Source organism: Xyrauchen texanus, chromosome 46 (assembly GCF_025860055.1).
Source record: "Xyrauchen texanus isolate HMW12.3.18 chromosome 46, RBS_HiC_50CHRs, whole genome shotgun sequence".
NCBI classification, from domain to species: domain Eukaryota; kingdom Metazoa; phylum Chordata; class Actinopteri; order Cypriniformes; family Catostomidae; genus Xyrauchen; species Xyrauchen texanus.
Window position 1 is genome coordinate 26,546,175 of NC_068321.1, and position 10,200 is coordinate 26,556,374.

Genomic DNA, 10,200 nt, shown 5'->3' on the forward strand with positions numbered 1-10,200 from the left:
ACACGAATTTGAACCTATACATGACAAACTGTTCCAAACCCAGCCCGAAACTTGACGGTTGGATGGGTCCCATCAGGCTCTGGTCAGGGGCACGCCTCTAACAGACATGGACTAAAAATGATGACTTTATTGACACATGCACAAGGTCACAGTTAAGGAGTTTCAATATATCTTGCTAATTGACCAGCAATGGAGGAGCATGCTTTCGATGGATAATGGCGTATATATGGAATCTACCAACAGGGGCTAACTGCTAAAGCTAACCAGCTAAACCTGTGTGGACTGCTTATCAAGAACATATGCAACAGTTGTTACTATACATTACATCACTTTATCCCCCCTTTGTCGCTGGTTGTCCAAATATTCAACATCAAACAAAACTATGTAAAGATAGGTAAAGTTTCTCAAGACAAATTTTGATATTAGCTTGACCAAGTCTGAAAGTTTGATGTTTACTCAGACATTATAGTAAGACAAACAGCCAGCCAGCTAGATACAAAGCAGAATAAAGGTCTTTTGTGTTATTGTTTACAGTTGAGTTTTTGGAGAGTTAGAGTTTGAATTTACGAGCATTCCATCGGCTTGTTTGAACATTCCATTAATGAAAGTCTGTGGGATTTTTAAACCATTTTGAAAGTCTGTAACGAGACAACCGTATGTCCGATCAGTTCGAAAAGACAAAGCTTACCAAGTCAGAATAGTCTGAAGAGCTGCACCAAGTCTGGTGAATGTAGCTTGAAAGCTCTAAGAGGAGTTAGAGTCAGAATGTATGGTCTTGGTTTAGGGATTCAAAAAAACAAGTTTGTAGAATAACAGTGTTTGGATTTGTCAAGCCAACGTTAATACAGTGATGTATTAAACACATTCAATATCTTATAATTCAACTTACTTCAAAGTTTGTTCACTTTCGTGGTCTTTGGCACAATCACTTTGTTATCGTCCGGTTGGTCACATGGTTTGCCATTTTCTGCGTCTGGCTGGCAACCAGATTTTCACTCATCTGCAGATGCTGAGAACTTCAGAACTGCTTTGCAGATGTTGGCGTGCATGACAAGTCTGTAGAGTCTGATTCTGAGAACTCCACATGACTATCAGACACGGCAGTTAATATTCATAGCTGCACATGTACAGCATCTCAGCAAGTACCTGTGTTAGGAACATTGACCTTTCGCTGGGTCGGGGGAATTTGTGCTTGGAATGTCATTACCTCGGCCAGTGAACACAAATATAATGGAAAACAAAGTGCAAGTGTGAAAATAAGCCTTTCATTGTTGATTTCATGGCTTACTGAGAGAGGACATGTGCCATTTTCTGTCCTAACTTTTGGATTGATTCTACATCAACACGGAAAGCCAATGAGCGATGGCCATATTGGTTTTAAAAAAACAAGGCTGGGCATTTATTTATTACACAAAAATGTAATAAATAAAGCGCATGAATAAAATGAACTACTTTTATTGCACTTAAATGGTGATTTTTGCTTGTCCTTTTTTAAATTAATGGTTATTTTTAACTGTATGAACATGAGATCAAAAACCACCGTGAGAACCAAACGTGATTAGGATCATTTGGTTCCTATATATATATATGTACCTAAAGTGGACCCTTCAATCTGCAGATACTATAAGACAATAAAAACTATTGCAGTTTCAATCCATTTTTCATTAAGACTTGTTAATCACTTGGGCTTGTTTACTCACTAGGATACTAACTTGCTTGGTTGCCTCAGAACCAGCTTTGCTATCACATTATAATACTAACATGGCATTGTGTAATAACAGGTTTCTGTGGACACTTCAGTCTACATCTCATTTGTGTTGTGGTGCAGCCGTGATGGATAGACGGTCTTCTGCAGCCAGCATCATTTTCCTCCTCGGCCAAACAGCATCTGCATCTTCTCGGTGGACTTCATAATAAATTCGTACCCCCACATATCAGAAACTATAATTCACAGCAATAGCTTGAGGTTCGGTTGCTGTACCAGCACGTGACAAATGATGTTGTTTTGTTTTCGCAATCTAATTTGCAGTCTGGTTTTGTAATTCAATGTTTACAAATCCACTGGGATTTCCAATAGCAATTGCATACAGTATGTTAAAAGGATTAGTTCACCCAAAAATGATAATTCAGTCATTGTTTACTCGGACCTGTGTTGTTATAACCTCGGATGACTTTCTGTCTTGTTCTGAACACAAAGGGAGAAATTGTGAATAAATGTTGTGCTCAGTGATGTTGTTATGTATACCTTGTCTTGTCTCACTGTTGCCCTTTTGTTTGTCATTTTTGTCACTTTTTGAGTTCCTTAGTTTTCACTTTTGTCACCCTTGTAGCTCCATAGTGCACTCATCATTGTTTTCACCTGTGTCTCGTTCAGTCTTCATTTTCTGTAACGAAATGAAGGCAGCGAAGGCAGACGAGGAGAGTGGATCTAAATGCAACTGTTTTATTTAAATAAACCAACGAATAAACACAAAAGAAACAACCACGATGGGAAAACAGGAAACAAAACACAATGAAATAAAACTGAGAACTCAGGCAGGGAACACATGCCAGGCTTGACAACATTCACGTTCACATACAATCAACGAAAGACAGGGACTAAACCAAAAACCAGGATATATATACATGAACATAGAACTAAGGGGCCAATGAACAAACAGAACACCAAATAAGATAACGAGGGAAGAAACAGAGGCAAGTGGCAAGTTAACGAGGGACAGGTGAAAGCAATGACGGAAAACACGAACGCTAACAAAGAGACTATGGAGTTACATAAGGGACAAAAGTGAAAACTAAGGAATGCAAAAAGTGACGAAAATGGTAAACAAGAGGGAACAGTGAAACAAGACAGGGTAACCGTTACAGATGTCATACAATGGCAGTTTATGGTGACACCTCTTCAAGCTTCAAAAGAACACAAAAGTATCATTCAGAAGTCTAATTAATTATTCATGAGACTCATGATTGTTATTAATATATATGATAAGATTTGATGAGAAACTGAAATGTAATGTATTATTTAGTGTAAATGATTACTGAGCGTTCATCTGTGTGTGTGTGTGTTCATGATAGGACACGAGAGCAACAGTTCATGCACCCCTCACGACATAGGGGCGTTCAAGAGAAAACTCGTTTTGTATATCTAAAAACAGTGATAGTGACAACAGAACACAACTGCACACAGAACAGAGAACAGAACTGACTAAACATGTCTGAAGAGTTTGTGAGTTTTATAGTCCAAGAATTGATGCATTTCTATGACCAGCCTTGTTTTTTTAGTACTCAGAAATCAAACAGAAACATAGAGGAGCTAAAGGCAGCCACAGTCACACCGTGTCCAAACCTGATTACTAACAGCACATGATATAAGGTAAAATGTTTTTAATCGTAATCAGAGTTTTTATCTTAACCAGCTGTGACGTGTGATGGTACAATCTATAGATCGCTTGTTTTCTATTCTCGGCATCACACGGGTAACTCCGTCCACTGTGAACTGGCACAGGTCCAAAATCATTTAAATAAATAAGGCTGGGCATAGAAATGCATCAACTCTTGGACTACAAACTCTTCAGATATGTTTAGTAAGTTTGTTCTCTGTTTTGTGTGCAGTTGTGTTCTGTTGTCACTATCGCTGTTTTTAGATAAACAAAATGGGTTTTCGCTTGAACGCCCCTATGTCGTGAGGGGTGAGTGAACAGTTGCTCTCGTGTCCTATCATGAACACACACAGGAGATCAACAGTGAACATTTACACTAAATAATACATTACATTTCAGTTTCTCATCAAATCTTATCGTATACTTTCATAACAATCATGAGTCTCATGAATAATTAATTAGACGTCTGAATGATCCTTTTGTGTTCTTTTGAAGCTTGAAGAGGTGGTCACCATAAACTGCCATTGTATGACATCTCTGAGCACAACATTTATTCACAACTTCTCCCTTTGTGTTCAGAACAAGACAGAAAGTCACATACGAGGTTATAACAACACAGGGGCGAGTAAACAATGACTGAATTTACATTTTTGGTTGAACTGTCCTTTTAACATGAGTTTTGCCATATCATGAGAAATGTAATTTTCCTCAACCTTTTACAAATAGAAGAGTTCACTGCACTATGAAAACATAATGTGAAGGACATTATAAGTTTACAGGAAGAAAACAATGATATGACTCCTTTAACTTCACAAAATAGCTTTCGGTGCTTTAGCGCCATCAATTGCGCTTAGCACATGTGACCCAAACCTCAAACCTTATTGGTCTTTAAGTTTTTATCACCGACTAATGTTGGCGCAGTAATCTTAAATTACAAAGGCCTCTTTTATTAAAGATTATTATTTAATTACAGATATAAAAATGACAGTCCTTTTGAAATGTTCCCACAGAATTCTCAGAGCTCAGGAATGGATATTACTTTCCAAAATGAAGCTAGACTCTCTCTCTCAGGTGTGCTGGGATCATAAAATGTACCGTCTATCCAGCTCTAGTCAATTTATACCTCTGAGATCAGTTCAAATCTCAGTCAAAAGGTCTTCCGTAATTGATGGCACATCTTCGAACGAGCTACCGGCCACAAAAGAGAAGTAACAAAGTAATGAAAGCACATTTGATGCCACCTCGTCCTGCACTTAAAGCAGTTATAGTCAACCTTATCCTGTGAAAAGTCTTTTAGAGACTTGATTACGCTTCATAAAGTTCAGAGATGTTACGACATTGATTTGAACCTTCAAATGGGAGAATCTGAGAAAACACATCTTGATCCCCCCCCCCCAAAGTCCTTGGCTGAACACTGAATGTATATTCACGGTTAATTGTACATCCTTCCATGCATTCTTTAATTCACAGTGAGCGTACTCGTGCACAATGCCTGGAAAGGATATTTCAGGCATCATACATCCTGGTCATCCAATGTCATCGTGCACTGTCAGCGAGCAACCTTTCGTCCAGTGGCGAAGATGTGTGTTGGGTCGACCCGGCGTTCCAACATTTCACCTGATATCCTGAAACTGAGAATCTGAAGTTCTTATATTGTAGTTTCACTGTTAGTCCAGCCAGCAAACTCACTTTTTTATATAAAACAAAACTGATAAAGTATGGATAATATGTCACAGATGTTATAAATCAAGTTGATGCCTGTTTACACCTCAGGACAGATGGAGAAAGTCACAAAATAAACAGGAAAACTTGAATTAGTTCTTAAAAGGACAAAGCAAATGTGCTTAAAACACTTGAAGAGCTAACTCACGTTTGTGACACTGCTGTGGATAGGAGTAAACTGTAAACATACTTTTTCAATCTCAACCTAGTCTGCTTTGCCCCAAATTTTGGGTGTTTCATCTAGGGACCCTCAATGCAAAATGTCATCAAAATAATGTTGATTCGTCAAATAATTCAGAATATACACTGGCGGCCAGAAGTTTGGAATAATGTAGAGATTTTGCCGTTTTGGAAGGAAATTGGTACTTTAATTCACCAAAGTGGCATTCAACTGATCACAAAGTATAGTCAGGACATTACTGATGTAAAAAACAGCACATCACTATTTGAAAGAAGTTATTTCTGATCAAGTCTATACAGCAGCATCACTCCAACATCTTATCCTTGAGTAATCATGCTAAATTGATCATTTGATACTAGAAAATCACTTTACATTATATCAAACACAGCGAAAGATATTTGGTTCATTAAATGAAGCTGAACATTGTCTTTGTGTTTGTTTTTGAGTTGCACAGTATGAAATAGACATGTCTTATAGTCAATATTAGCTTTCTCTAGAAACTCATCAGTCAATCATTGTTGAGGAATGAAGGCGATACAATGCCAAAAAACTGAAGATTTCATCCAAAGGTGTAACTACAGTCTTCAAAGACAAAGGACAACTGTCTCTAACAAGGACAGAAAGAGATGTGGAAGGCCAGATGTGCAACTAAACAAGAGGATAAGTACATCAGAGTCTCTAGTTTGAGAAATAGACGCCTCACATGTCCTCCGCTGACAGCTTCATTGAATTCTACCCGCTCAACACCAGTTTCATGTGCAACAGTAAAGAGAAGACTCTTATGGGAAGAATTGCAAAGAAAAAGACACTTTTGAAACAGAAAAACAGAAAGAAATGTTTAGAGTGGGCAAAGAAACACAGACATTGGACAACAGATAATTGGAAAAGAGTGTTACGGATCTGAACCCCATTGAGCTTTTGTGGGATCAGCTAGACTGTAAGGTGTGTGAGAAGTGCCCGACAAGACAGACACATCTATGGCAAGTGCTACAGGAAGTGTGGGGTGAAAGGTCAAGTGCTACAGGACGTGTGGGGTGAAAGGTCAAGTGCTACAGGAAGTGTGGGGTGAAAGGTCAAGTGCTACAGGCAGTGTGGGGTGAAAGGTCAAGTGCTACAGGAAGTGTGGGGTGAAAGGTGAAGTGCTACAGGAAGTGTGGGGTGAAAGGTGAAGTGCTACAGAACGTGTGGGGTGAAAGGTCAAGTGCTACAGGAAGTGTGGGGTGAAAGGTCAAGTGCTACAGGACGTGTGGGGTGAAAGGTCAAGTGCTACAGGAAGTGTGGGGTGAAAGGTCAAGTGCTACAGGCAGTGTGGGGTGAAAGGTCAAGTGCTACAGGAAGTGTGGGGTGAAAGGTCAAGTGCTACAGGACGTGTGGGGTGAAAGGTCAAGTGCTACAGGAAGTGTGGGGTGAAAGGTCAAGTGCTACAGGAAGTGTGGGGTGAAAGGTCAAGTGCTACAGGACGTGTGGGGTGAAAGGTCAAGTGCTACAGGAAGTGTTGTGTGAAAGGTCAAGTGCTACAGGAAGTGTGGGGTGAAAGGTCACCTGAGTCCCTGATCAAATTGACCGCTAGAATAACAAGGATCTGCAAAGCTGTCATTAATGCACATGGAGGATTTTTTGATGAGAACTCTGAAGTAGTTTCAGACATTTTTTTAAATTGTAATAGTAATTTTTCACATTATTAATGTCCTGATGATACATTGTGATCAGTTGAACGCCACTTTGGTGAATAAAAGTACCAATTTCCTTCCATAAGAGCAAAATCTGTACATTATTCCAAACTATTGGCCGCCATTTAAACAAGATTGATCTTGTTTAGATGTAACAATACAAAAATACTGATTAAAAACAGGTTGTTGCATTGAAATATGGCAATGTTATAATAATAATATGTTTAATTTATATAGCACACTTCCAGAGCTCAAGGACGCTTCACAATATAGAACAGCAACATAACAGCCGACGTGAATTGGTCTATTTCCAAACGTTGTTGTTGTTGCTATGGATGGGTTTTGCAGAATGGTTGCCGAGAGACCTATATTCATAACAAAACATCTGTCTAGTCGAAAAATATCAACCTATTGTGAAATTCCTCGCCGAACTCCCCTCTTGAACTCTGGCTGCCCTTTCACAGCGGTTGAAAATATTCCCAATAAGACCTGTTCGCATGTTCTATACTGCGTAGAGAACTTTTGAGACACGTCTAGAAAACTAAAGTCTTCTGTTAAAAAAAAAGAAGAAATTAAATCGTTGAAGTTGTGGTTACCTTGGTATTCACATTGTCCTAAAAATCATTAGTTTTTTAAATGATATCATTCTTACTTTAAACAAAAATAATAAATTTTACTTATCATTAATTGGTTCATTCAAGCTAAACAAATTCAAGGCTTTTCAGGAGCTACAATCAGCGTTTACGTAAAGTTTTCAGCGACAGATTACACTAACCACACACCACCACAGCTAGCTAACAGAAGAAACATTTGTTATTCATTCGCGCACTTCCCTTACAAAAAATATAAACTAGCAGCACATGCAAATGAGCGTTTGATTCACCGCAAATGTTTGCCAGAAGTTTGCAGCTCTTCGCCGGTAGTGGTGAACCTCTGGCAAACCTTTCGCAACAATGGAGAATTCGTCGCAGGTTTGAAAATTATAAGGGGCGAATCTGCGGCAAATTTGCCACAAACTCTCGATTTTCGTAAGGGTTGCTAACGCATTGTTAATGTGCATTTTTCTTTACTGTTTCAGCAACGCTGCTTCAGCGGCAATAGAGTTACCTTCAAAGGTCTATTCTGTTATCTTGAACATGGTCAAAAACCAGCAAAAGAACAGATTGACCGCGTAGAATCAGTCTTTATGTGTAAAATAAACTATTGCAAATGTGTAAATGACTTGTGTTTGTGGCATAAATATTTTCCAGGAATAATCCGATATACATCGTTCCGTCTTCCTTTACTTGTGCTCACATTTATGGCACAAATGTCTCACTGAAAAGAGTTTTGCAAGCGGGAGGAGGAAGGCGGGTCTACCTGCTTCTAGTAACCAATCAAATGAGCCAGTTAATCTGACCTGATTGGTTTAACAACGTGACAGACAGCTTCTTCTTCATATGGCTCAGCGTCATTCCTCTGGTATCTCTCCTCTCTTAAATATCAAACGGTGGAAATGTATTTTGCATTATTTCTGGAAAAAGTCATTTACACTTTTGCAATAGTTTATGTTACACATACATTCATGCAAATAATTTAGGCACTATTTTACCTTCAATAGAAAACTCACCGTAAAAGCGGACAGTTCACACTATTATCGTTATAGCGCCCCTTGTGGCAATGCTGAGAATGCAATGCATACTTCTGTGCAAGCTGAGAAAATTTGCAATGCAATATCGCACAAAATTGATCTTTTATAGCTTTAGGAGACTGCTTTCACATACTTGTGTAGATTATGTGTTGACCTAAACTCTAAATTAGCATATTGTGATGACGCGTGGGAGCTAATGTGATGAGATCTATAATCAGCGATTACGTAACATTTTCAGCGACAGATTATTCGAACAGCTTCACATCTAGCTAGCTAGCTAACAAAAGAAACTCAGGCTAGAAAAGTACTTTACGCTAGTTTGCACGTGATGGTGTCCGTGCAGTTCAGTGTAACGAGCTTAACATGCATTTTTGCATGACGGTGGCGGTCACAAACTTCAGTACTCAAGGGGGTGATAGAGTTTCCTTTAAATGTCTGTGCTGTTAAACTGGACATGCTATTATTCAGGTAAGTTAGTAAGCAAGTATAAGCATCATGGGATGACACAGTCATCATACCGCTCAGGAAGGAGACGCATTCTGTCTCCTAGAGATGAACGTAGTTTATGTGAAAAGTGCAAATCAATCCCAGAACAACAGCAAAGGACCTTGTGAAGATGCTGGAGGAAACAGGTGGACGAGTATCTAGATCTACAGCAAAATGAGTCCTATATCGACATAACCTGAAAGGCTGCTCAGCAAGGAAGAAGCCGCTGCTCCAAAACCACCATAAACAAGCCAGAATACAGTTTGCAAGTGCACATGGAGACAAAGATCTTACTTTTGGAGAAATTTCCTCTCGTCTGATGAAACAAAAATTTAACTGTTTGACCATAATGACCATCGTTATGTTTGGAGGAAAAAGGGTGAAGAACACCATCTCAACCGTGAATCATGGGGGTGCAGCATCATGTTGTGGGGTGCCGCAGGAGCGACTGGTGCACTTCACAAAATAGATGATGACATCATGAGGAAGGAACATTATGTGGATATATTGAAGCAACATCTCAAGACATCAGACAGGAAGTTAAAGCTCAGTCACAAATGGGTCTTCCAAATGGACAATGACCCCCAAGCACACCTCCACTGACCAAAAACAGGGAATTTTTTCTGAGATTAAACATCAGGAATTGTGAAAAACTTAGTTTAAATGTATTTGGCTAATGTGAATGTAAACTTCTGACTTCAACTGTAGATGAGGAAGGGTTTTTTTCCCCAACACTAAAATGCCGTTAATCTTTTCCCCCAGCGTCCAAGACTGATGTTTACCAAAAGTTATTATTTCAATCACACCATCTCGCTTAGACGTGGAAAAATGTCCAATTCCGTTATTACCAGGCGTCTAATGGCACTCCAATCACATTATGCATGAATGTAGAAATCCATGATTTAAGACGTCTTACCAACGATCACGGGGCGTACCCTTTTTTCTAATCCATTATGTGCTTCTAATTTGCAGACAAAATTACAGTAAGAAGCCTCCATTTATGTATGCATTAATGACGTAGTTTCGTTTTTTTGGTCCCTCAAATCCGATGAAGCCATGATCTGGACCCCATCTCATAACTTGAATCTCACTGACTCATTACAAAGACATTACAGGTCTTATACAGCAGCGGGG